General features: G+C 33.6%; 1 long non-coding RNA gene across 1 annotated transcript; it reads right to left on the reverse strand.

Annotated features, from left to right (window-relative positions):
- Positions 1-971: 971 nt before the first annotated feature.
- Positions 972-17,774, reverse strand: LOC107871187. The gene is made up of 3 exons (XR_001674632.2): positions 17,619-17,774; positions 16,726-16,839; positions 972-1,229 (listed from the first exon to the last, which is right to left on the reverse strand). It is a non-coding gene; the product is annotated as an uncharacterized LOC107871187 (long non-coding RNA).
- Positions 17,775-26,835: the final 9,061 nt, after the last annotated feature.

Here is a 26,835-nt window from a genome sequence, read left to right on the forward strand (position 1 = left end):
ATTGGAAACAACTCACTGAACAATACTCACAATGTATTGTAAACCAGGCTATTGTTTGTCCTTTCGAGGTCGTTTTGATGAGTTTTTGGGCGTTTTTATATTTTCAGAAAATTTAAAAATTTTGAAAAAATTACTTTTTGCAAACCATTGGTAATAAGGTTCATTCCTTATGATTTTCAGTGGTTAATAACAGTAGATAACATGAGTTTACATGTTGACATCGATCAACTTCCCCATCAGATAAAGTTGTATATTGTGATACTGTTTTGTAGTCTCTTATTTTTTATGACTTGTATCAACTTTCCAACAGAGTTACACGTTGGTTCAATGGTACAAAGACTTATGAAATGTGATATTTTTCTAACTTAAATCAACTGCTGACTCTCTAATTGAGTTGGTTCTGTTTTATTTAAGAGATAAAATATCTGACATTATATGTATATTTGCTTAAATGATTAAGTTTTCCTAACGATTCTAACTGTTTATGTGCATGGTTATATGTGTGATGTGGTTTTGAAGAATTTTATTATACTACAAAATGTCTAATGATCTGATTTTAATTTGATTATATAACAGATTAACCATGTCTTCATTCAATCCCTTAACTTCTATCCTAAATCAAAATAAACTAGAAGGCCCTGACTATGTGAACTGAAAACGTAATTTGGATATTATTCTTACTGGTGAGGGTTTTTAATTTGTACTGATTGAGAAATGTCCTGTTAAGTCAGATGAACCCACTGATAATGAGACTAAAGCCTATGATAAGTGGGTTAAGGCTGATGAGATAGCAAGATGCTACATTCTTGCCTTTATGGCAAATGTGTTGCAACATCAATATCAGTCCATGACTACTGCTTATGATATGCTTGAATCTCTCAAAGAGATATTCGGTGAGCAAAATCGTGTTGAAAATAAGACGGCTATGAAATCTTTTTTTACCACAAAAATGGTTTAAGGAACTTCGATAAGGGAATATATTTTTAAAATAATAAGTCTATTGAACGAGCTGGAAATTCTTGGTGCGGTTATTGATAAGGAATCTCAGGTTGAGATGGTTCTGCAGACTCTGTCAAACAATTTTTAGCAGTTTTGCTTGAATTATAACATGAATAAGATGGAATTATCTCTTGTAAAACTATTGAATGAGCTGCAAGTGGCAGAATCTATCATTAAGCAACAAGTTCCTCCTGCGGCGCTGATGGTTGATAAATCTCCGTCTTCAACTTCTAAGCCGAAAGGCAAAAAGAAAAAGAAGAAGAATAAGAAGTCACATAAGATTTCAGGTGCTAATGGTAGTGTGGCTAAGCCTAAGGGCAAGTGCTATCATCGCAAGCAACCTAGTCATTATAAGAACCAGTGTCCCGGCTACATAGCTAAGATGCAGAAACAAGGTACATCTTTTTCATATGTCGTTAAAATATTTTTAGCGGCTGTTTCTATCTAATTTTGGGTTATAGATTCGGGAGCCACTAATCATATGTTCACTTCATTGCAGGGTTTCAGGAAACACGATGCCTAAGTGAAAATGAACTAAATGTGTTTCAAGCAAATAGAGAACCAGCACCAGCCTTAGCAATAGAAAATATTTCTATTTTATTTAGTAGTTCTAGAGTTTTAAGACTGAATGATGTTCTTTACATACCTTCTATAATAAGGAATTTACTTTCAGTTTCAAGAATAATAGATGCCGGTTACAATGTTTATTTTGCTAATAATCGTACAATTACTAAGTTTAATAAGTATTTCATTATTTCTGCTCCTAGAACACATGATTTGTTTGTATTTGATGTTTCTCATAATATGCTACAAACAATGGAACTTAATAATATTGATCAATCACATAAAAGAAAAATTATTTCGGAATTGAGTGAAACATACTTATGGAACTTATGTCTAGGTCATATTAACTTAAATAGGATCTCACGGTTGGTTTTTGATGGACCTTTGAGTTCATTGAAAGTGGAGGCACTTCCAACTTATGAATCCTGTTTATAAGGTAAAATGACCAAGAGACATTTTCCTTCCAAAGAAAATAGAGCCGGTAATAAATTAGAATTAATTCATACTGATTTGTGTGGACTAATGAATATACAAGCAAAAGATGGTTTTGAGTATTTTGTGACTTTCATAGATGATTACTCGAAATATGGATACATTTATTTGTTGTACCGTAAATCTTAATGCTTTGAAAAATTCAAAAAATTTAAGATGAAAACAGAAAAGTGACATAACAAACATATCCATACATTACTATCTGATCATGGTGGTGAATACCTTTCTACTAAATTCATTAAATACTTATCAGAATTAAGAATTACATCTCAATATTCTGCTCTGGGAACACCGTAACAAAATGGTGTGGCAGAACACCGAAATAGAACTCTTATGGAAATGGTTAGATCAATGTTAAGTTATTCCGATTTGCCCTTTTCTTTTTGGGGTTATGCATTAGAAACTACAAATTATATTCTGAACTTGGTTCCTTCAAAATTAGTACCTTTAACCCCATCTGAATTGTGGAGTAGGCGCAAGCCTAGTCTACGGCATATTCAGGTTTGCGGTTGTCTAGCACATGTGCTAAAAGGAAAAACTGATAAATTGAAATCTAGGAAAGAAGTTTGCATTTTTATTGGATATCTAAAAGGAATAAAAGGGGGTTTATTTTATTATCCTAAAGAACAAAAGGTAATTGTTTTGACAAATGCCAGATTTCTTAAAGAGGATTATTTAATGAACCACGTTCCTAGAAGTAAAATTATTTTACAGGAATTGGGTAATAGAATAATGAGTAATGAAACACAAGAATAATTTTTAAAAATCATTACTAACATACCACAGCATCCACGTAGTGGGAGAAATGTCAATAGGCAAGAGGTTGCACAAGAGCAAACACTTGACATTACACTACCTCAAAGTAGTGGGAGTAACATCGAGTAGCTTGCAATTGTGGAGGAAAACGTTCAAGATAATGTCAAGGAACCTTTCATAGTACAAGAAGACATTAAGAGTGTTCAAAATTTAGTTCCAAATGTAGCAGATCCTGTAGTGACTAGTCGTCGTAGTGGGAGAATTATTAGAAAACCTTTATAGTTTGCGCTCTTGGGAAAATCGTATAATAGAATCCCTGAACAGTTTAATAAGGAACCTCTTAATTATGTCGATGCACTACATGATAAATATGCTAAAATATGGATTGCTGCTATGAAATCTGAAATGGAGTTTATGTATTCCAATCAAGTCTAGAAACTTGTAGAACCACCTACGAGAGTCAAAACCATTGCATGTAGATGGATCTATAAGAAAAAGAGAGGTGTGGGTGAAAAAGTGCAAACTTTTAAGGCTAGGCTAGTTGCGAAAGGATTTACTCAAAAAGAAGGAATTGATTATGAGGAAACTCTTTTGCCGGTAGCTATGCTTAAATCCATTAGGATTCTCTTATCCATTGATGCTCATTATGATTATGAAATTTGGCAAATGAATATCAAGAAGACTTTCCTAAATGGAAGTCTTGACGAGTGCATTTATATGGCACAACTAGAAGGTTTCATGAAAAGTGGTAATGAAAATAAGTTTTGTAAACTTAAGAAATCCATTTATGGTTTGAAACAAGCATCTAGAGCATGGAATACTTGTTTTGATAATTTGATTAAGACTTTTGATTTTGATCAATGTAAAAATGAGTATGCGTTTATAAAAAATGAGATGGAGATAGAGTAGAATTTTTTATTCTGTACATAGATGATCTTTTTCTCATAGAAAATAATGTGAACATGTTGAATTTTGTTAAGGAGTGGTTGTCCTTGCATTTTGATATGAAAGACTTGAGAGAAGCGGCTCATAATCTTGGGATCAAGCTTATGCGAGATCGGAAATAAAGGATATTAGGAATATTTCAAGCACTTTATATTGATACTATTCTTGCAAGATTTAGCATGCAAAATGTCAAAAAGGGATTTCTTCCTTTTAGGCATGGAATTACTCTATCAAAAGATCAGTCGCCCAAAACGATCGATGAGATAGAGAGAATGAAGGCAGCCCCTTATGCTTCTGTTGTAGGGAGCCTCATGTATGCTATGTTGTGCACTAGACCAAAAATCTTCTTTGATGTTGGCATGGTTAGAAGATTTCAGTCTAATACTGGGCAAGAATATTGGACTGCGGTTAAGCATATAATCAAGTACCTTAAAAGGACTAGGAATTACATGCTTATTTTCACTCTAAGAATCTTGTACCTATTGGGTATACTGATTCAGATTTTCATTCGAATAAAGATTCTAGAAAATCTACCTCAGGATATGTGTTTACTTTAGGAGGTGGAGTCATTATTTGAAGGAGTATCAAGCAATCATGTGTTGCTGATTCCACCATGGAAGTCGAATATGTAGCTGCCTCTGAGGCAATTAAAGAGACTGTTTGTCTTGGTAATTTTCTAAAAGAGCTTGGAGTTGTTCCTTCAGTTTAAACACAACTACCATTTTATTATGACAATAAAGGTTCAGTTGCAGACTCGAAAGAACCACGAAGCCATAAAAGACGTAAGCATATTGAGAGAAAATATCACTTGATTGGAGATATCACTCAAAGGGGTGATGTGAGAATTTTGAAGACTGAGTCGAAGAACAATTTGACAGACCCATTTACAAAGGACTTAACCCAGAAGGGTTTTGATAAGCATGTGGAAGAAATGGGTGTTAAAATTGTGTATTCATAGTTATGAGTCTAAGTGGGAGATTGTAAGGATATACTATTAACCATGTAATTTGTATTATAGTATTATATTTTCATCCCATGTAAAGATAATTTATTATATTAATAAAATATTTATTTGACTAGATCATTGCATTAACATGTGTGTCATTTACTTATATAGTAGACAATTTTGTGTATGAAGTATTTTAACTCATGGACGGAAGATTAAAATTGTCGGTCCTTATAAGTAATAAATTAGCGTTCACAATCAAAGATGAGGAAGGACAAATATCTTAATGATTGTAGCACAAGATTAAATATAACTTGATCTTAATTATGAGAGTGGTAATATTCCAACTTCTTGTACTAGTACATTTCGTATGTATTGAACGGACCAATCAGAGATATTCGTTTATGTTCTGAATATTAATAAACGATTTTTTTAGTCCATTATATGTACTTATACTCTTAATCTTGATATAATTATTATGATCTATGTGGCTTTTTTTGTCGTTTTAATCTATCAAAAGGTGAGACTCTTTTGTGAGTCAACATATTCCTAATAGGTTGGATGACGACGATTCACTTAGTGAAATATTAATTAGTTGATATAACCATGTCTCGAACTTGAGATAGAAGACACCCCTTTATGGTTGGTTATAAGTTTTCACGTGAAAACCCTGGAGGTGGATTTTGTATCCATCATGTGAAATAAGTTAAGCATTATAAATAAAGGATTAAATTAATCAATGATTTAAATTTTTCATCGAATGTAATTTAATTGATTGGTGTCGGTAATTCTAACATGGGGAGTTAAATAAGATGTAATGGTAGATTTTGAATTAAATCGAGCAGTGGAATTACAGATTTTTAGTGGAATAATTTATAATTTATTATGATATGATAAGTCTTTCATCAATGAATTAATATCATAATTGGAAGCCTCAGTTAATAAATTTGTGGTCCCTACTATGCCTGATTAACTAATCAAATTCGGAAAAGAAAAGGAGTTATAGAAGAGGTAATATTTACCGGTCTTTTGTAAATAAGGAATAAGAGAATTAAAAATTAATTTTGACATTATGACAAATTTTAAAGATAAAAACATTTTGTCATTAAGGTGTATTAAAGGCTGAAAACGTTTTTTAGCTTTAAGATTTCAATAAAGGGCCAAAACATTTGCGTCTTTCTCTTCCTCATTCAATTGAAAGTGGGAATAAGTAGAGGCTGTTTTTTTTGAATTTGAGTATTCTTCTCGAATCCAAAAGTACTTTCCCACACAAGGTTGATTAATAAGGTTAATCAGGAAGTAGTAGACTATCGCAGTCTTGGAAAACAAAGCATTGAACGAGTTTTGTGAAAGCTTCAAGAGGTAAGTTTTCTGATTCTCATTTTAGTTATGTTATCTAGATATTATGTAAGTTATTGATCCTATAGAATTATTGCTTCGTTGTGCATGTTTTAACAGGTATATCATTTTTTGGGGGGGAGGGGGGGGAGGAGGGGGAATGAAATCCACTTTTAAAAAGCCTAGATGGGTAATAGGACCCCCACAAAGTTCAGTATGCTCAACTGTAAATTCGATCAAAGTTTATATATTTTTTTAAGTATTTTTCCTTTTTTTTAATACACTCTGTCAAATGAATGTAAATGCAAATTTTGAAGATTTCTTATGCTATGATTTATTGTAAATTACCGTTTAAAAAATAAAGTAATAATTTTATCATGAATTTGAAGAAGTTGTGTATGTGACCTAAACATAAGAACAGAATTATAGTCACAACTCTCTATAACGGCTATTTGTTATAACGACATTTCACTATAGTGATCTAATTTTTTTCTAAATCGATTTTTCATGTTATTTCTTACTTTTCTATAACGGCATTTTACCTATAATAAAATGTTGTTTATTATAGCAGTACACTCTTTATAAAATTACCCCTTTATAACAACATACTCAAATATTATGTAATAATATTCTGTAAGAAATATATTATGTACAAAATAAAATAACAAAATATTTATGGTAATATTATTAATGTCATGCAGACAATAAATTTCAAGTACGAATATCAAATTTAAAGAAAAAATTGTATTAAAATGGTGCACATTAGTTATTTCACAAGTTCACAAGGAAAAGACTACTAATATTCTATGCTCTTATATTTATACTCTTTCTAATTTTTCATACTTTTGTTTGAACCTGCTTAATGAGATCTGAACATCAAATGACAATATACATATATAATAGTATCTCTATAGCAACCATAAAATTTTCGGACAAACACTACCACTATAGAAAGATTTGACTCAATATTGAAGGAAAAAAAAAACACCAATGGGTCAACTTAAACATGTTAGCTATGAATTCTTGAGTGAAGGTTTCAGAAGGCAGTACTACTTTATGGAGGCTTGAAGCTTGTTACTACTCTTTTTTCGAGTGAGGAATATTTGCATGTCCCTACACATGGTCATGATCTCATAAATATATCTTTTATTGATGCTGAGCGATCTGGCATCGTGTGTGTATATATATATATCCAGTGTTCCCAATCATCCAATAACCTTATGAAAGTTTCATAAGCACAACTTTTAAGTATTTATATAAACTAGATATGTTGGATCAATAGAAAGTGCACTCGTGTGTAATAGTTACTACATCAATTTATTTATTAATTGAACAACAGTGGTAGATGTTGCCCCTAACTTATGAATCTCTAAGTATTAAATGAATACTCTCAAATATTGAAAATCGCATTGAAGATCATTTTTTCTCAATAGAAAGTGCACAAATTCGTTTAACCCACTCCCAAATGCATCATCGACCTCGCCTCTTCAATTATTTTGTCTTTCCTTATTTTAAATAGAAATTTAGAATCATTAACAATTTCTTTATTACAACTAGAAGATAATTGTATATATTAAGCAACAAAGTGGCATGCAATAATAAACAAATAAACACAAAATAAATAAAAAAAATAAAAGAGACCTAAATATGTGTGCTCACCCTTTCGTTTTTGATAGTAAAAGTAATATTTCGTTTAAACTGACCTTTTGCAAAGAGGAGGTTAATAAAGGTTACAAATAGGTTAAAGCAATAAATAAGAATTTAAAGATGTAACGCATGCAACTTAAAGGCCGAAAAAATTCAAGAATTGAGTCCTTTCTCACGCAATTATTTCAAAAATACATTAATGAAGTTTCATCAATATAAATAATATTTATTGATATATAGTTGTCTAGAGTGTACATGAATTGGTTTGATTCGACTTTTTTAAATACCAAATCAAACTATTTATATTGATTTTTAAATTTATAAATCAAATTGATTCTTAAATTTATAAATTAAATCAAATCAATAAACATCGAGTTTTTCAATCTCAGACTTTTAAATTTCCTCAGGTTTTTCAACTTTTGTTTTTGTGGTCAATATGAATCATTCCTAGTTTCTTACAATACTAAATAAAAGTTTCCCTGCTCAGTGTCAACTTCTTAAACTAACTATTTTGAAGAAATTTTTAATTTTATGTTTGAGAAAGTATAAACAAAATATCCAATGTGCATTTTGAACTTTATAAATAAAAAATCAAGATGAGCTGAAGAAGACGATCGGAACTTGAAAATGAAGAACTCAAGATGTGCCCTAAAGCACTGAAAATAAAGGGTGTGTCAGGAACTTAATTTTTTGGAAGTGAGAGTGAACAACTAAACATAATATCAAAATATGTATGTCAAAATATGAAACATATCAGAAAATTATGCTTTTTAAATATTTCTCTTACTTTCTCTCTTTAGGTGCACGTTAGCGAGAGACTTTGCTATGGTGCACTTTGGCTGGAATGGTTAGAGGCAGGTCACGAAAGGACGGGGAAGAGAGGCTCAGCATCAAGTGGAGGAGCCGATCAAGAGTTTAACAAAGAATTCGGGAGAACAGTTGGAGTGGCCACCTCATCAAGCAAGGAGGGGGTTGTAACCCCAAAAACTAATGGAATAGTGTTGAATCAACAGGAGAGTGAAACAATGGGAGGGAAGATCCAACAAGGGACTATTACGGCAGTAGGAATGAGCCAACCTCGCAAAACTGTGACCAAGATGTTGAAAGTAATGAGACCAAATAAACAGAATTAGTTAGGATTGTGTACAATTGTAAGTGAGTAAGTGTATGTGTAGTTGAGCTAAGAGTCGGTTACCTAACTTATGAGTATACATTGTAGAGTCGATAGCACATTGTAACTAACTGAGATATTTTTTCAATCTAAATTCTCTCTTTCTCTCTGAGCTTTTCCTTTTCCAAATGTACTATTTCATTGTATTTGATATCCATTACTGAGAATTCATCATGGCATCAGAGCTCACTGGGAATCTCCCTTGCGCTTTTTCTTCTCTTCCTCGTCAATTGCTTTTAGTGTAATTGTTCTTTTATCTCGGTTACATTGTACTACAAGAAATTAATCTCGCGATTTGAGATTAGTCTGTTTAGTTTTCTATTATAATTATGTTTATAGTTTGTGTGCATTTGTTTAGTTTCTCGGTTGCTTATTTCTGCAATTGAGCTCTCTACACTCCAGTTTTATGCATTTCTCCATTAAATATTGCTTTGCATTGCTTCGTGATTTCACCAATGGTGATTAAGGAAGGTGTTTACAAAAGTTCATCTAGCACCTCAGTTGATGCTCATGTAAATGCACCAATAATGATCGATCACAATCATCTATTGTATTTACAATCCGTGATTCTCTAGATAGCACTCTTATTTCTATAAAACTTTCTTGATCTGACAATTATGATTTGTAACGTCTTTATGTAAAAATTTTCCTCCTAGGCAAGTGTAAATTGGGCTTTGTTAAAACTAGATATTCTAAGGATAAGTTCTCTCTTTCCCTTTATGAGCTATGGGAAAGATGTAATTCTATACTCCTTTAATGGGTTATGAACTGTGTGATTAAAGATCTCCTAAATATAGTTGTGTATTCCTGTAGTGCTTAAAAGGTATGAAAGGATCTGTAGAAACGTTTTGATAAGGTAGATGGATCTAGGATTTTGTACCTTTACAAGTAGATTGCTACCTTAGCTCAAGGTACTATGTATGTAGCTGCATATTTTTCACGAATAAAAGAGGTTTGGGAGGAGTTTAACTTGTTGATGCTATGTCCTTGCTGCGATTGTGCAGAGTCTAAGACCTATACTGCTCACTTTGAGTATCAACGTCTGATATAATTTCTCATGGGTCTAAATGAATCCTATAATCAGTGTCTTAGTCAGATTATGATGATGCATTCACCTCCTAGTGTGATTAAGGCTTATTCTTTTGTCATGTTTGAGGAAGGTCAGAGAATTTTGGGTAAGACTAACTCTATAATTAGGGGGCATGGTGGTCACATGACGGATGAACTTGCTCTACTTAGCGTCAACAAGGACGCAATGTAAAACAAAGGCTGCACAACTCCATCCCAATCCATGAAAAATATTGCCCATGCTAATGTGTTTTTTTAGCAGGAGTGGTGTTCGAGGAAATATGTCTAATGGGAAGCTATCATCTCAGGGGTCCAGGTTTAAGAAGAATTGGTCCAACTTTTATTGTTACTATTGTCATTTCACAGGTCATACCAAAGTCACTTGCTAAAAGCTTCATGGGTATCCAACTAATTTCAAGGGCCAAAAAAAGACATATTTGAACCTGCAACAACAGCTAACTATGCAGGTATAGTAACAACACATGTTACACTCTTGGTTATTTTATAGGTCATCAGTTGACTCAAATTGTACAAGGTAATGTAATGATAGGGACTACCAGCACCAACGCTAGTCCTATGTACAAATCAAGACCTGTACAACTTCATGCACCACACTTACTCATGATCAATATATGCAAATTATATAATTGTTGGACAAAGAAAATGATAGCACCTCAGTGACCAGAGCTTCAGGTACGATGGTTGGACCAATAAATCAATCTACTAAGGTAAAATAGATAGTACATAATGGAGCTTCAAAACATATAGTTAATGTTATGAACATATTGACTAACACCACCAAGATGATTAGTGAGTCAAGTAAAGGCAGAGTTTACTTACCAACAGGTGAATTTTCTAGTGTTAGTCATGTAGGACACTCACAAATACTTAAAGGTTGTTAGATCATAGAAGTATTATATTTTCCTGAGTTTAAGTACAATCATTATCTGTGTCAAAGCTTACCAAAGATTTGAACTGTTGTGTAAGTTTTTATCCTGATTTTTGCCTTTTCCAAGACCTCTTCAGTGGAAAAGTAAAGGGTATTGAAAGATTGGAGAATGACCTCTATGTGTTAAAGTTTGATTGTTCTCTGCAGAATCAAGGTTACTCTAATCTACCTGTAGATATGACTAAGTCTTGCATAGTAGAAGTACCTTCATCTACTCTAACTCTCTCTCTCTCTCTCTATTTGGCATAAGAGACTAGGTCATATTCCATTTAGTACTGTACTTAGGCTAAACTATTTCAAAAAGGTAAAAGTTCATAAGAACTCTGTTGAACGTTGTATGGTTTGTCCCTTTGGTAATCAATCCAGGCTTTTTTTTCCTTTATGTACTACTTCTACTAGTGCTTGATTTCACCTCTTGAATGGTGATGTATGGGGACCTTATAGAGTTTCAACTCATCATGGAAAAAGTTACTTTCTTACTTTGGTTGATAATTTTTTAAGATATATATGGTTATTTCTATTTAGCTCCAAAGCAGGGTGCTAGTTGCTCTAACAAACTTTCTTCTTATGGTTAGGAATATGTTTTTGTCTTCTGTGAAAATACTTAGAACTAACAAAGGGAGTGAGTTATTCATTTCACAGTTGAACAATCTACGTTTGTCCTTGGACATCACTCATCAAAGCTCATATTTCTACATGCCCCAACCAAATGGGGTGGTGGAGATAAAGCATAGACACATTTTGGATGTTTCTAGAACTCTGAGCTTTTAGTCTAGTATGCCCTTAATTTTTTGGGGTGATTGTGTACTAACAAGAATGTATCGGATCAATAGGCTACCATCCTCACTCCTACTTGGTAAAAAACCATTTGAAGTACTACATGGTACTCCTCCTATCCTGGATCATTTGAAAGTTTTTGGATCACTTTCTTATGCTACTCAGGTAAGTCCAAGCAATAAATTTTCCTCCAAAGCTATCCTGTTGTCTTCCTTGGGTATTCCTCTTTTCAAAAGGGCTATAAGTTGTTTGATCCTCATGTTAGAACCTTTTTATTAGTAGAGAAGTAGTTTTCAAGGAGGAGATCTTTCCTTTCCAAAAACTTTCTCCATCTTCATCTCTTGTGTTTCTTGTTCTATAGTATACATGTATAGAAGTGGCTGATAATTAGTATTTTATACTAGCTCACAATAAGGTACCTATTTTACCTGCTCTCCAAGGTTCTTTTGCTCCTGTTGCTTCCTCCCAATCCTATAGAAGAGCCTATTATTCGTTACTCATCTTTCATATCTCATCAGTATTATATAGTTAGCGATATGCCTAGTTTATCTACGCCTTCAATAGGTCCTGATCATGTTAATTTTGAATCTACTATACCATCAAATAATGTTCCTAATAGAGAAAATCCTCTATACCAAGCAAACCACCCATCTGGTTATAAGACTATGTAGTTAAACATGGTAATAAGTCTTGTACCTATCCACTCTCTAATCATGTCACCTACTCTATTTTATCCTTTTCATATAATGCTGCATTGGGAGCCTATTGAGCTATTCAAGAAAAAAAGTTCCTCTCTAAAGCAGCAGCTAATCCCAAGTGGATTGCAACTATGCAGTCAGAGATTAGTACTTTTGAAGACGATTATACTTGGAGTGTTATTGATCTTCCACCTATAAAACATCCCATTGTGCCTAAATAGGTGTTCAAGGTTAAGTACTTAGCCTCAAGAGTTACTGAGAGGTACAAAACCATACTTGTGGCTAAGGGGTTCAATCATAAGAAGGGGTGAGACTATAGAAAAACTTTCTCTCCTGTGGATAAAATAGTCACAATCAGATCAGTTTTAGTAGTTACAGCCTCCAAGAACTAGCTAATCTTTCAGATGGATATTCATAATGCCTTCTTACAATGTGATCTCTTTAAGATGTCTACATGGTTTTACCTTAAGGCTTTTGCAGAATTGGGAGTCTGCTAAAGTTTACAAGATACATAAGTCATTATATAGGCTAAAACAATCCCCAAGGCAATGGAATCTCAAGCTAACCACAACCTTGTTGCAACTAGGTTTTGTCCAAATTCATTATGAATATTCACTTTTCATAAAGAAGGAAACAAGAGATCTGGTGGTAGTATTAGTATAAGTAGATGATCTCTTGGTAACTGGTAGTAGTGACAGTCTAATCCTCAAGGAAAGAAATAATCTAAAGATGAAGTTCAAAACAAAAGACTTGGGTGAGTTAAAGTTCTTTCTAGGCATAGAATTTGCTAGATCTAAGGTAGGTATTATGATGAGCCAAATAAAATATGCTCTAGAATTGATATCTGAAATGGGACTAAGTGGCTAAAAACCTGTTTCATCCCTTCTTGAAGGAAACTTGAGTTAACTTATGTGGAGGATGATTCTCATGTGCAAGACTATAAATTATCTGAACATAAGCCACTATCTGATTTTGGAATCTATCAAAGGCTGGTGGAAAGACTATTATATCTCACAATGACTAGAGTTGATATAGCATTTGAATTTTAAGTTCTAAGTCTGTATATGTATGCACCAAAGAAGTCACATGGAGGTTGCATCAGAATAGTAAAATACATCAAATCTGCACCAGGGCTAGGTTTGTTCATGCCTTCACACAGTACCAATGTGCTTATGATTCAGACAGGGGGTCATACCTATAAACTAGAAGGTCAGTTACTGTTACTGGGTACTTCATGAATTTTGGAGATGCTCTAGTATCATGGAAGTCCAAAAAATAAGAAACTATTGTTAGAAGCTCAGCTGAAGCAGAATTCAGAAGCATAGCTTCAACTGTAGCAGAAGTCACATAGTTAATTGGTGTGCTTAAAGACCTAGGAGTGGGAATTAAGAAACCTGTAGATACATATAGTAAAGATGCTATTCAAATTGCAGGAAATCCAATCATTCATGAGAGGACAAAACACTTTGACGTTGACTATCACTTTGTGAGAGAAAACTGGTTCAAGGTATGATCATCATGCTTCAATAAAGGAAAAATAGGATGACTTACTCACAACAAGTCTAGGGAAGGAACGACACATATATCTAGTTTTCAAGCTGGGCTTGAAAGACATCTTTTCAAGCATCAACTTGAAGAGGGGTTTTGAAGTAATGAGACCAAATAAACAGAATAAGTTAGAATTATGTACAACTGTAAATGAGTAAGCTTATGTATACTTGAGCTAAAAGTCGGTTACCTGACTCATGAGTATCTAGTGTAGAGTCGCTAGCACATTGTAACTAACTTAGATATTTTTTCAATCCCAATTCTCTCATTCTCTCTAAGCTCTTTCTTTCCTTAATGTACTGTTTCATTGCACTTGATCTCCATTGCTGAGAATTCATCACAAGCTAGATCCTCGATTAGAGGTCCAGAAACTAGATGTAATACCCCGTAAATTTCCCTAGTCGTTAGAGCTTTCGAAGCATGCAAAGAAAGGCTTGACACTAAGTGTTGAAACTTTTTCATTTTCATAAGCCTTCCAAACTTTGACAAATTATTTCATGACCTTCCCGACCTCCGTTTTTAGATTTTCAAGTTCTGTTGCGATGGGTCAAGGTCGTAGTACATCTTGGGCAAGGTTCAAAAATTTTCGGATAGCATAAGGGCACGTTTGGATTTCAGAAACAGTAGCTCAGGGCGATCTCAAAGTGTCGCCCAGCTTTCAGCACTACAAATACTAAGGCGTCTCCCTGGTCTTAGCACCGCTATAGCAAGGTGCCTCCCTGGTTATAGAAGTGCTCTAGCCAAGGCGTCGCCCTGCCTATAGCCTTGGGCCAATTTTCAGCAATCTAGTTCGTGTTTCTAAGGGCAAAATTGTAACCTTCCAACCCTTATATATACCCCTTTAACAAGAGATTCCTCATATCTTCACCCAAATATTGATAGTTTCTCTCAATATTTTTCAAGAACAAGACCTAGGGTTCATAGTTCAAGGCCCAAATCATCGAGGTTCCTCCATAAATCTTCCAAGAATTTAATAGCCAGGTATGCAAATGTTGATTCTTAGGTCCCTTCCGCCCAAGAAGTTCAAGAATCCCCGCCCAAGAAGTTCAAGAATCCCTCTTTCTAAATTCAAGATTATAAATTTATGTGTTTTTCCATGGTATGTGAATTGAGTTTGAAGGTTATGTTGTTGTTGAGTTTTAATTCATGATATGATTATAAAGTTGCAAATGTGATGTTCATGATAAAGCCCTTCAAGTTGTATGTTGATTGATTGTTCATGGCAATTAGGTATGGAAATTGTTATATGACCAAAGCATGTTCCCCATGTGTTTGATAAAATGCTTGTGTGAAGGAAATTGGTCATTATAGCATATTGCCTAGAAATCCCCAAATTTAGTATAAGCCATGCATGCCAAGTATTTGTTAAAAAGCTTTAGTAAATGAATTGTGACATGTTAGCATGAAATCCTCCATTATGTACATCTGAATGCATGTTATGTGTGTTTAATGCGAGACCTCATGGGATGAGTTATGAAGTATTGGCATGCATTCTCTATGTAAATATATTTTAGTATTTCCAAGTGCTTAAAGAGATGTCTTTTGAGTGTATGGTGAATCTATTGTTATGATGTTGAGGATTGGTCATGAATTCAAGAAGTCATGCTTTGTCGGTTTCCTTCTATCGAGTCTTGGGGGTACTTGTACCCAAAAAATATAGTTGTGTGCCTAGAGCCGAGTTAGTTTCAAGATAATTTTAGTTGTTCTATAATCAGTAGAACTCAGTTAGTTATAGAATTCAGAACTTAGTAGCATTCAGTTACATAATAGATTCAGTAGTATTCCGTTAGATAATGGAACCAAGTGAACTCAGTCAGATCAGTCAGGAAATATGAATAATAATAGATTCAACTCAGTTTTTATTCAGTTAAGAAATAGTTCAGAGTCTTTCAGTTGGGAGTAGAAACTAGCACCGAGCGAGTATGGGGATGGCGGCTTCCCTATTAGAGAGGCAGAGTCATTAGCAACAATCCCTGTACTCCAGAACTGTGTAGCCAGTCCAGGACTAGGAGTCACCCATCAGATTAAGGCTTGACTTGACTATTATATTGCCTTAGGATTGACTTCCTGTTCAGGGTCACCCGTCAGAGAGGCTTGACCATAGCAGCGGTCTCTACCCGTGGCACGGTATTGACACCCTTCCAGATGGGGTTACAGGTTAGAACCCATCAATTCACCTTCGAGGTATGTCGGTTAGTGATCACTCCCACAGCTACAGTTTCAGTATCAGTCTTCAGAAATAGAACTCAGAAATTAGGACTGTCAGATACAGTCCTCAATCTCGGTAAGGAACTCAGATAGTTCCATAGATTCATAAACCACCTGCTAGATAGGCTTGGTCTCACATAAAGTTATTCAGTATCAGTACCTACAGAGGTCACCCATTAGATAGGTTTGATCTCAATCTCAGATTCAGTTGAGTATTCTCAATATCAGTTCCAGAGATTACCCATTAGTTAGGCCTGATCTCAAGCTTAGTCAATCTTAATTGTTATTAGAAGATTTAGAGATCATCCTGCTATATAGGTTTGATCTTAGATTCAGCCAGTCGATATCAATTATCGGTAGACTCAGTCATCTAGTTTATCAGTATTAATAAGTACAGATATCAGTTTCAGTAGCTTCATGTACGTATAATCTCAGTATGTTCAGAAACCTTAGATTGATGGTATATTCAGTATAAGCTATCAGATTCAGTCTCAGTATGCTCAGTCATAGTATGCACAGAATGTTAAGTAGTTACAGATTCTCTATGTATGCTAATCCAGCTCTTGCATATCATTCAGTTAGTTATTGTTCATGCATAAGCCCTTGCATTTAGCCTTACCTCATTTGCATACTCAGTATATTTCAACGTACTGATGCATTTGCGCTATGGTATTTTACTTGACGTCATAGGTTAAGAAGCACGAGCCCCAGAGCACCCTTAGCAGCTCAGTTCCTGTCAGCAGCAGTAGACATAGCAGTGAGTCCTTATCTTTCGAGGATGAATTATTGTTTCAGTACATTATTATATTCAGTTTATTTTATTAGACGGAGTTAGTTGGGGACATGTCCCATCAACTCCAAAGTTCAGACAGTTAGAGGCTTTTCAGACAAATGTATTAGTGTTCAGTTTTCAGTTTTGAGTACTTTATACATTTTGAACCTTATGGCAAGTTTTCGCCAGCTTTTCGCATTTATTATATTATATTATGCAGTGCTCAGGTACAGATATCAGTAAAGGGTCAACTCGTAGTCCTTCGGGGTCATGAGCACTGTGTGGTGTTCCAATTCTAGAAAATTGAGGTATTACACTTGACATGCATAAGGCCCCAATTGAGCAACCAAAATGGGCGAATCTGTATGATGGGTATCGACTTTTTGCTCGAGGTATGAGTGCAAAATTTGTTTCCCCATTTCTAATAAAAAGAGAAAGTCGTAGAATTGGATAAGAATGAAGTAGGAAAAGCAATGAAGAAATAGAAATATGTTGTACGTGGTTGGGAATTCACCCAACATAGCGGCTATAGAGCAATATATTGCAGTGAATGTTAACACAACTAGCAAAATTTAGGTGTATTATCATAATGAAGGATAGTTTATTGCTCGATTCAATAGCATTGATGATTGAAATAAGTTGTTATACTCAGGACCGCATATGCTGTATAATAGGACCTATAATTATGAAAGTCTAATTATCTATTTTTGATTTAAAGAAGAAGGTGTAGCAAACGATACCAATTTAGGAGAAATTCCCAAATCTTCTGCTAATTGTTAGAGCATGAACTTGCTTAGTAGAATTGGGAGTGGTTTGGAGTTACCATTGTATGTTAATGAATGCACCTGAAAAATGGATAGAATATATGTCATGTGGGTTGGGCATCCCAATTCTGAACCATTAAGATCGGACCAAAAGCAACACGGCTCAAACTCGACCCAAAATCAATAAGATGGACGGGTTAGAGGGTTAGATAGTGGGTTGGGTCATTTGGTCAACAGAGCTCGATAAATTGGTCCATTTTTAAGATTGGACCAGCCCATCGATTCATCGGATCAAACTAATACGGTAATTAATTTTTTTAAATTTATAGCCCACACGCTTGGCCCAACAATGAAAAGCTATTTTGGACCGTTGAGGCTCTAACAGCTATAATGTTTTTGTCCCAACTGCCAAAATAACCTTTTCGGCTTTTTTTAAAAGAAAAATTAATTCAATTTTTTTCTTATGAATACATGCTATTTCAGACATATTTTTCCACAACTTAAAATCTCACTCTCAATTCCTCTCACTTATTCTAATTATCTCATAAAGTACTTTATTTTATTATATTATTTTACAATTATAAATATCAAGTAAAAGTTTACGAAAGTCTTCAATTGATTAACTTTCGGATATTTCAAAAATTTTGGTATTATTATTCCATCTCTTACTTTTAATTAGTGTATTATTTGTTGAATACTAATTTGTATTGTCTTAATGTTTATTAAAATATTTGTTGGTTTAATTTATAATATAGATAAATTAAGAAAAGTCGATAAAAGTGTTAAAAAAATTTGTCCTGAAAGTGATAGTGGTAGTAAGAAATAAATTGATTACGATTCAGGTAGTGGTAGTTCAACTACTCAATATACTCGTGTGCTTTTGGGACCAATTACCGAATCCTTTGAGAATAAAATAAGTGTAGGTGCTCACAATATGAATTTTATATAAGCCCAAAAAGATTATGGTATAGAAGAAGAGAATGAAGTATACCCAGTTAATGTAGATTAAAATGATGAGGATTTTGATGTTATACCCAAAACCGGTAATGTTAATGTTCAATTTGAATCGGTTAATCTTCCTCCCTGCCCCCTATAAGATCTCATAAAAGGCTAGTATTGTGTGAAAACTTTTACTCATGTAGAAGGAACTACTAAGGTCCAATGCAACATCTGTTAGGAATTATATGTAAGATCGAAGGCAATAAAGGGAGTATGGATTAGTTGAGACATTTCAAAGGTCAACATAAAAAGAAGCTAGATGAGGAAGAAGATGGTAGTACTATTAGGGGGAAACTCAAATTATATTGGACCAAAAATTAGTAAATTAGTTCAGAATTATAATAAAATGAAGGATTGTGAAGAATTAACAAAAATGATAGTTGTGGGTTGTTTGTTTCTCTTTTGCTTCTTCTAATCACGAGTCGCTTAAGGACAAGAGAAACTATCATGTGTTGCTTTCAAGTACTTGAGATCGCAATGGCAATTAGAAAAAGCTTCAACAGACTAAATCTTATATTCAATTAGGCATCATTATATTCTGTCTTCAAAATATGACAGCTTCAGAACCTATAACGCTCAAGTTCTCCAATCTTAGACCAGTTTCATCTAGACCGTATCTTATAAATTTTGATTATGAGGTCAAAATCTCTATGATTACTAGCAAGTATCAAGCACGTTAGAACTAAGAACTTGAAAGAACTAAAAACTCTATGATTATGACAATGTTTATAAGATGATCGGCCTTGTGCTATACATGATTCTTCCCTCTATTACCACTTGAATTGAAATTTAGAAATGTCTATTAAAGATCTATTCATTAATAGCATAACTTACTACAGCATATACACAATAAGATTGTTCAAAATGCACAGAGCTATTTTGCATACAGTAGATACACATTAGAATATTCAAAAGGGAAAAACAATTGACGAAGTTAGAAAAACAACATTCAAGGTGCAGGTAAAGCAATTTGAGATGCCGATCTAAGAACCAAAATTAAGCCTATTTTTCGAGAAAAGTAGCGTCCATATGTGTTGGGTTGTATGAGTTCACCATGATACTAAGGACCAGGTCTCTTAACTGATTTGCACAATATATTAACAAGAGATGAAGTTAGGTGCACAAACATAAACAACACCAAGGGTCAAAATACCAGGTTCCTTGAAAGACATTTGCAGCTCCTTAAAGAACAATGAATTTAGATGCAAGAATAGTAAATGAAACACAATATTTATGTGGAAACCTCCTTTTTCAAGGGAGGAAAAACCATGATCTATCTCACAGGTGTTTTGCAGAGAAATGACTTTTATGATTTTTTACAAATTCAAATACTTTCAAAAAGTTTTCAAACTCGAGAACAAGGTCTCCACTTAATTCATTTAGGAAAATTAAGAAAACTGTAAAAATGTACTTAAAAGATTCAGAATAGTAAAAATCTTTAAGTTTAAAAACTCCGAGTAAGTGGTTCCTATTAATACTATTGCAAGGTTGTTAAGGCACCAAGAGTATCCGCTGACTTGCGGTTAGTCTCCGAACTATTTGAAAATAACTTTTTGACGAACTTTAAAAAGAGTTTCATTTTTAAAAAAAAAATCGATTAAGGAAAAAAATTATTTTCAAGATTAGTGCTAAACAAGTTTTGACAACTTAGCAGGAACTTTAACTAAGTCTAAGAAAAACAACTAGCATATAAAGGGGAAAAGGGAAATCAAAAGGACTTAGACCATTAGTCCTAAATTCATAATCCCCGTCCTAATCTAATTGGATTTTCGGCTCACTTGCACCTGTCCTAATCTAATCATTTGAACTTTTGGCCCACAACCTATCCTAAACTAACTCATTTGGGTTTTAACCTATCTTCACCTGTCCTAAACTAATTTTTGAACCTTAAAGGCCCAAAAACTTTCTTCACCGGTATTAATTTACAAGTTTAGTTTCGACCAAATGAATGAATAAATAAATAAATAAATAAATAAAAATGCGACAACAACAAAGAAATGAGACTTTTCAAGTCTCCAAATCCTCGCAACTTCATCAATGAGTTTTGATTCATTTTCTTCCATCAACAACAACTTCTTTCTCCTAAAAAAAAAAAAGCTAATTTGATAGGCTTGAGTGGATGCCTTGGAAGGGAAATGGGCCACGTTGGTCCATTATAGAAATGCACATGGGAAGAGTCCATTTTAGACTCTGCATTTTACATGTCAAATAAGAAGGAAAAAGAGAAAGATTAGGATCCATCCAACCAATAAACGCTTATTTAACAGCTAATCTTATAGACTAAACGCACACATTTAACAAAATGAATCACTTGAGCTAAGTGATAATCCAGAAAATTAAAAACCCTAAACATCTAAAAGAAAACACAAGGACTATAATTTCTAAGAAAATAAGAAATAAATACTATAATTTCTAAGAGTCAAAATACGATTGTTTAAAACTTTTTAAACATGCTACAGTGATCAAAATTCTAAAGAACTCAAAAAGGGGACATTTAGAATGCAACAAAGTGCAATCATTTTTGCAAGGAGAACTCATATGCAAGTTGAAAGTAATAATATGACATAAAAAATTTCAAAGATTCTCACATTTTAACTTAAATAAAAATAAAAATAATGCTTTAGGGCATAGAGGCAGCTTCAAAATAAAGGCAAAGAAAAAAGCACCAAAATTGAAACAAATGCTTTAGCACATAAGGATATAAGAACAAAGAGAAACTTTAATTCTCAAAAATGTAATAGGTTGAAGAAATCAAACTTCTAAAAACTGATTCTGATTAGGATTTGCAACCAATTTTAGTCCTACAATTAGTCAAACAAAAAACAAAGGAGAAGAGGTACTCAATCGAACAAACCACTACTTGGCACAAAACAGAGATCTATCCAGATAAAGCATTATTATGTCTTCACAAAGCGGTTTTCAATGTTTATAGAGGGGAGGCCAATCCTTTTTGCCCTTATATTGGAACCAACCTTCCCTTCGACATATTATCACTTCAGAAGAACGGGTTCTAAGGAAGAAAAAAATGAAACTTGAGAGGAAACAATCATAGCAAAACAAAAAGGAAAATAATATCAAAGTGACACAAGTGAAGAGGAAAAAATGCAACACTCTCTTTCTTAATATCCATGAAAATGGATAGCAGTATCACTAGTCGAGAACAAGGAAACAAACAAGGAGAAGAGAGAGGAGGTTCTGGATACCTCTAGAAACAGATTTAATTATTCAAAATCCATATTACAGAGAAAAACATTCACATATTCTCATTTAGCAACATAAGAGTGAACTTGAACAAACTTCATAAAAATGCACAATTTTTAGATGATTTAGCTCAACATAAATGCTCAAATCAAGCCTACAACTAAAAGGGACTCAAATTATAAAAAGAAACTAGATAGTGATTAAAAAGACAAATTAACCGACTAAGATAATTCCACCTCCTTTCTCTCTTTTGCAAGTTCAAAGGAACCTCTGCATAAGGTCATAGAGGGATCTTCAGGTTAAAACTTTTGGCTTATAAATCGACTCTATTTTTTTCATTGACATTAAGAGTCACGGAACACTTAGGACCGGTCCGGCTATGCATAAAAAGGGAAAGCTTGAACAACTAAAGTAATTTTTCAAATAACTAAAAAAAAAGATGAATTTGAGTCAAAATAACAAAAATGAAACCGCACCAAACAACAATTAGGCCACAAACAACACACTAAAACTAAAAAAAAGCTTTTGAACTAGACAAGCAAACTAAGAGAAGTTACAACCCTCAAGCATAACAGGATATCATTCGAACTACATCACAGACAATCACCTAAAGCAATAACAACATGAAGATAAAACAATGAATAAGAATGACATAAACGATAATGCAAAGCAACTACAGATGAAATAACTACATAATGATAATCATCACAAGAAAATTCTAGGGACATCAAAGTCATCTACAATAAACAATCAAAACATACAAAATTACAACTACAAAGAATGAGATGAAGAAGAAAATGATAGCAAAATTAAAAAAGAAAAGTGTGTTTACCTTTTTTAGAGTAGCAAAATGAAACTTTGATCCTTTATACAGAGTCTTGACCACCACCGGAAATCAATTCTTTGAGAACTTTGATTAGCTGATCTTTTCTTTAAAAAAAATACTAAAAAAAAAAATTAACTCTTTGCACAAAAAACTTTTTCCAAATCTTTGAGACTTGAATTTTTTATATCTATAAGAAGCTTTGTACAGAAAATAAATTGAGGGCCAAAATCCTCTTCAATCGATGTGGGAGAAAAGAAAAACTGAGGGTAATGTGGAAATTTTTTGGGGAGTTTTTAAATTTGAGATAAGAGGACAAAGAATGAGCTGTATATCATACTACCTAGTACAAATTTGTTGAAATTTAAATTTGAAAAGAGGATAAGGTTGGTTATTAGAGGGAAATTTTGTTATTGAATTTGTTGTGGATGGTATTGGATTTTGTTGGGTTGTTGCTGAGCTGTTGAAGTTGTTCAATGTTGTTGTGGGAGTCGTTGGTTGTTGTTTTGATGTTGTACGTTGAATTGTGTTGCCATTTGCTATTGTATGTTTTGTTGTGGTGATGTTGAAGCTGGGTTTTTGCTGATTGTTGTTGTATGCGTTATGTTGTTATTTGTTATTGAATGGGGTTAGAGAGATTGGGTTGGGTCTATTGTTACTAGGCTTGGGGATGCGGATTTTGGGTTGGATAGTTGGTTAAGGAAAGTGGTTGCTGAGGCGTAAGGAATTTTGGGCTAGGAATTTTAGTGGTTATTTAAAAATAATCTCAATTAAATTAGGATTTAGCCTATTCTATTTAAATTTTGACCAGATTGAAAATTAATTGGGCAATTGTACTGCAGTTGTGGCTAATTTAATTTCAATTATGGCCAAATTTAATAGACTGACTAAATTTAATTGAAATTCGATACGAATTAATACCTTCTTTAATTCCGGGCTTCTTGATTTAATAAAATCAAACAAGTATTTCTCCAAATGAATTATTTTGAGAATAAATTGAATTTACAACAAGATTTTATCTATTTGAATTAATTTTGAGATAATACTTGATTAAAATTTAATTTTCATAATATAATTATTTAAGCAATGAAACTATACAATCTCGTATATATGGATACGAAAACATATAATTTCTACTTAAAATGACAAAATTATAACAACAACATACCTAGTGTATTTCCACAAAGTGGGGTCTGAGAAGGATAGAGTGTACGCAGATTATACCACTACCTCAGATGAAGTAGAGAGGTTGTTTCCGATAGACCCAAAATGACAAAATTACTTGGATAATATTTTGAAAAGTTTTTCTCCAGATAAACTAAGTGTTGTAATTTTATTTAAAATCAAAGAAACTCATAATTAAACTTATTTGTGGAGGGAAAACATTAGGTGTTAACAACAGAATTTCTAGCAACTCCACTAACTTTAAAGTCAAACATGATTGCAGATTCCAATAATCACAAGGATTAAACTCTTAATCCTAACTCCATGTAATAACTCTATTACAAGACTTATGTAGTAACTCTACCACACACTCGCGTCGACTAACTCTAGTCAACACTCCTAGGTAACTCTATCCAAGACTTGTCCAGCAAATCTACTACACACATCAAGCCAACTAACTCTAGTTGGCACTCCTAGGTAATTCTACATAAGAGAAACACCAAGAATGGTAAAAACAAACTTGACTATAATGATAAATGATTCGACTAACTAACTCTAGCTAATGGGACTCAACCTAAGGACTTAAACAAGTGAAATATCTACTATCTTTTATAACATAAGAATAGATTTATAATTTAAGAACAAAATACACAAGACTCAAAAATACAATAAAGACTAAAGCTACAACTTGATCAGATAGGTCCCTTTGTTGAAAATGAGCAATGTTCTTTGAATGATGGCTTTTGCTTTGAGAGATGCATATTTTTATGATTTCAAAGGCTAGCTTTCCTCATATAATAATCTATATATATGAAGCAAATGGGAGGAAATACCTAGAAAGTTTTTCATCGGTCGAGATAAAAGATGTTGCTCATTTGGTGTTGTACACCAGCTTTCTTGCAAAGTGTGTAAGTGTCAGTTGTACCGCTGATTGCCAGAAAGTTTAACGATCTAGGGACCCGATCCCTATGAAATAAGACCCATATAAGGGATAATTTAAATTTATTCCCCTGAGATCTTGATTCCCTTGTTCCTTCTGAGGTCGGCCTGGTGCAGTTATATGGTTCCTCCGTGAGGTTTATCATTCATCAAAACTATATGTACATTAATTTCTCTTTTTGTAATGATGGAAAAATATCCTCCCTGTCTATCAGGTCCCTCCAATTATAGTCTTCTTTCGACTAGGTTTCTTTAGCCAATACATAAATATTTAGTCATATTTTTCCTATCAGCTATCATGTCTTTTCACTTCGAGGCCTTAATCATGAATCAACTGCCTGTTATAAACACATATCTTTCCCCTTTTGGCTTCATAAAAATGTAAGAGCAATAAATCAAGTAAAGTAAAATGCACATTAGGTTAATTCATGATCACTGGGGCAGCACTACACAAATGAACAAAGCCAAAATGAAAAAGAAAAAATGGTAGACAAATTAAAATATTTCATTCATAATTTCATGGAATAACATCATAAACATTTATTAAATAAAAATACATAAAAACTATTCACATTAGCTACATAACCAAAAAAAAAAGGATACAATAGAATAGGAGACAAAGAGGATTAGGAAGTTAGAGGTTGGGAGGCAAGAGAGCAGAGAACCAAGTTCAAACGCCCATTTTCAACAGCATAAACACAGAGGAGTTTCTTGGTCAGGTCCTTAACTTCAACATTTAATGTGGTGACATGTGCTCTCACCTCTCAATCCTTCACATGCAAAGCATAAGTAGTACCAGATCCCTCAGTAGAGCTTTGCTACATAACATCCTTCAACTTACCCAATGACTCCATAAGGAACAACTCTGTTGCGGAATAAATAATGCGTTTTCACAATGAGATAGTACCAGTTATCATCCAATGTGTGCCACAAACTTAGGAGTGGTAATCAATTTTATTAGGGACATGGTCCCTTGCATAGGAACTTCTATAATATGCCCAAATATTGTCTCGTTAATCTGAATCTTTGCCCCATGCACAGTTGTGGATAGACTCAGACCATCCTCAGTGACCAACAAACTATATTAAAATTCTCATACCTATTTTTTATGAACTTCAGGAACTGGCAAATCAAAAAGATAGTCATTCTAGAATTTTAACAATATCAACTGGTTCATTCATCCCAAAAAGATCAAAACTCTTAAGGTCAAAGACTCTACCCTTGAGGACCTTCTATTTTTTTTGAAATTTTAATTCGATCTTTCCTTATGAGAATCTTGGTAACCTTTTGAATTCTTCTTCTCTTGGATGCAGTAACTAGTCCCTTACTACGCTTAGCTACCTGTGGTGGAGTGGTGGAACCTGATTCAATACTTGGTCCCTCAAACTAATCAAATTTTTTCCTCTTCTCAGAAAGAGACTTCTTCCCCGTAGGCTTCTTGGGTTTACCCACTATTAGGGTGGTGGATTTAGCAGAATCAGAGGTAGTTCTTTTCTTTGTCATTCTAATGGCAACATCAAAAATGATTTCCTGGTCTTCCTCAACCTTTGCTTATATGTAACCCAACCCTTTATGCTACATCAACTATTTTTTTTAACATTTTTGTCCAATCCTATTTCATGTCAAATGCTCTTTAGAAAGATCATCAACCTACTCATCCTTTATAGGAGGTACAGTAATTTTCTTTAAATATTCTTTTAGGAGTACTTACCATTTCAGTCAAGCTCTGAGTGACCCAATCAACCCCGGCTGCTAAAATATTTAATGGATTTCCTTTTATATTTGAAAAATCACCATCAAACATGTTCTCCTCAATAGGTAGGGAATCAAAGGATTTCTTGGTACCTGATCCCGCAGAAGATGCATTAGTGACTTTTGCTTGGATGGGATTAGGTTGAGGGTTTTAACCCATTATGCAAGAGACTCAGGAGTCTTTAGTACGAAGGAAAGAGATGCATTAAGATCTTCAAGAGTCGTTTCTGAGGGGATAAGGGTTCTTGTCTGAGGTAGGGAGATAGATAGAGTATATTTTTCTCGAATAAGGATAACAAAGATAGAAATAAAGAA

This window comes from Capsicum annuum, chromosome 1 (genome assembly GCF_002878395.1).
Source record: "Capsicum annuum cultivar UCD-10X-F1 chromosome 1, UCD10Xv1.1, whole genome shotgun sequence".
NCBI classification, from domain to species: domain Eukaryota; kingdom Viridiplantae; phylum Streptophyta; class Magnoliopsida; order Solanales; family Solanaceae; genus Capsicum; species Capsicum annuum.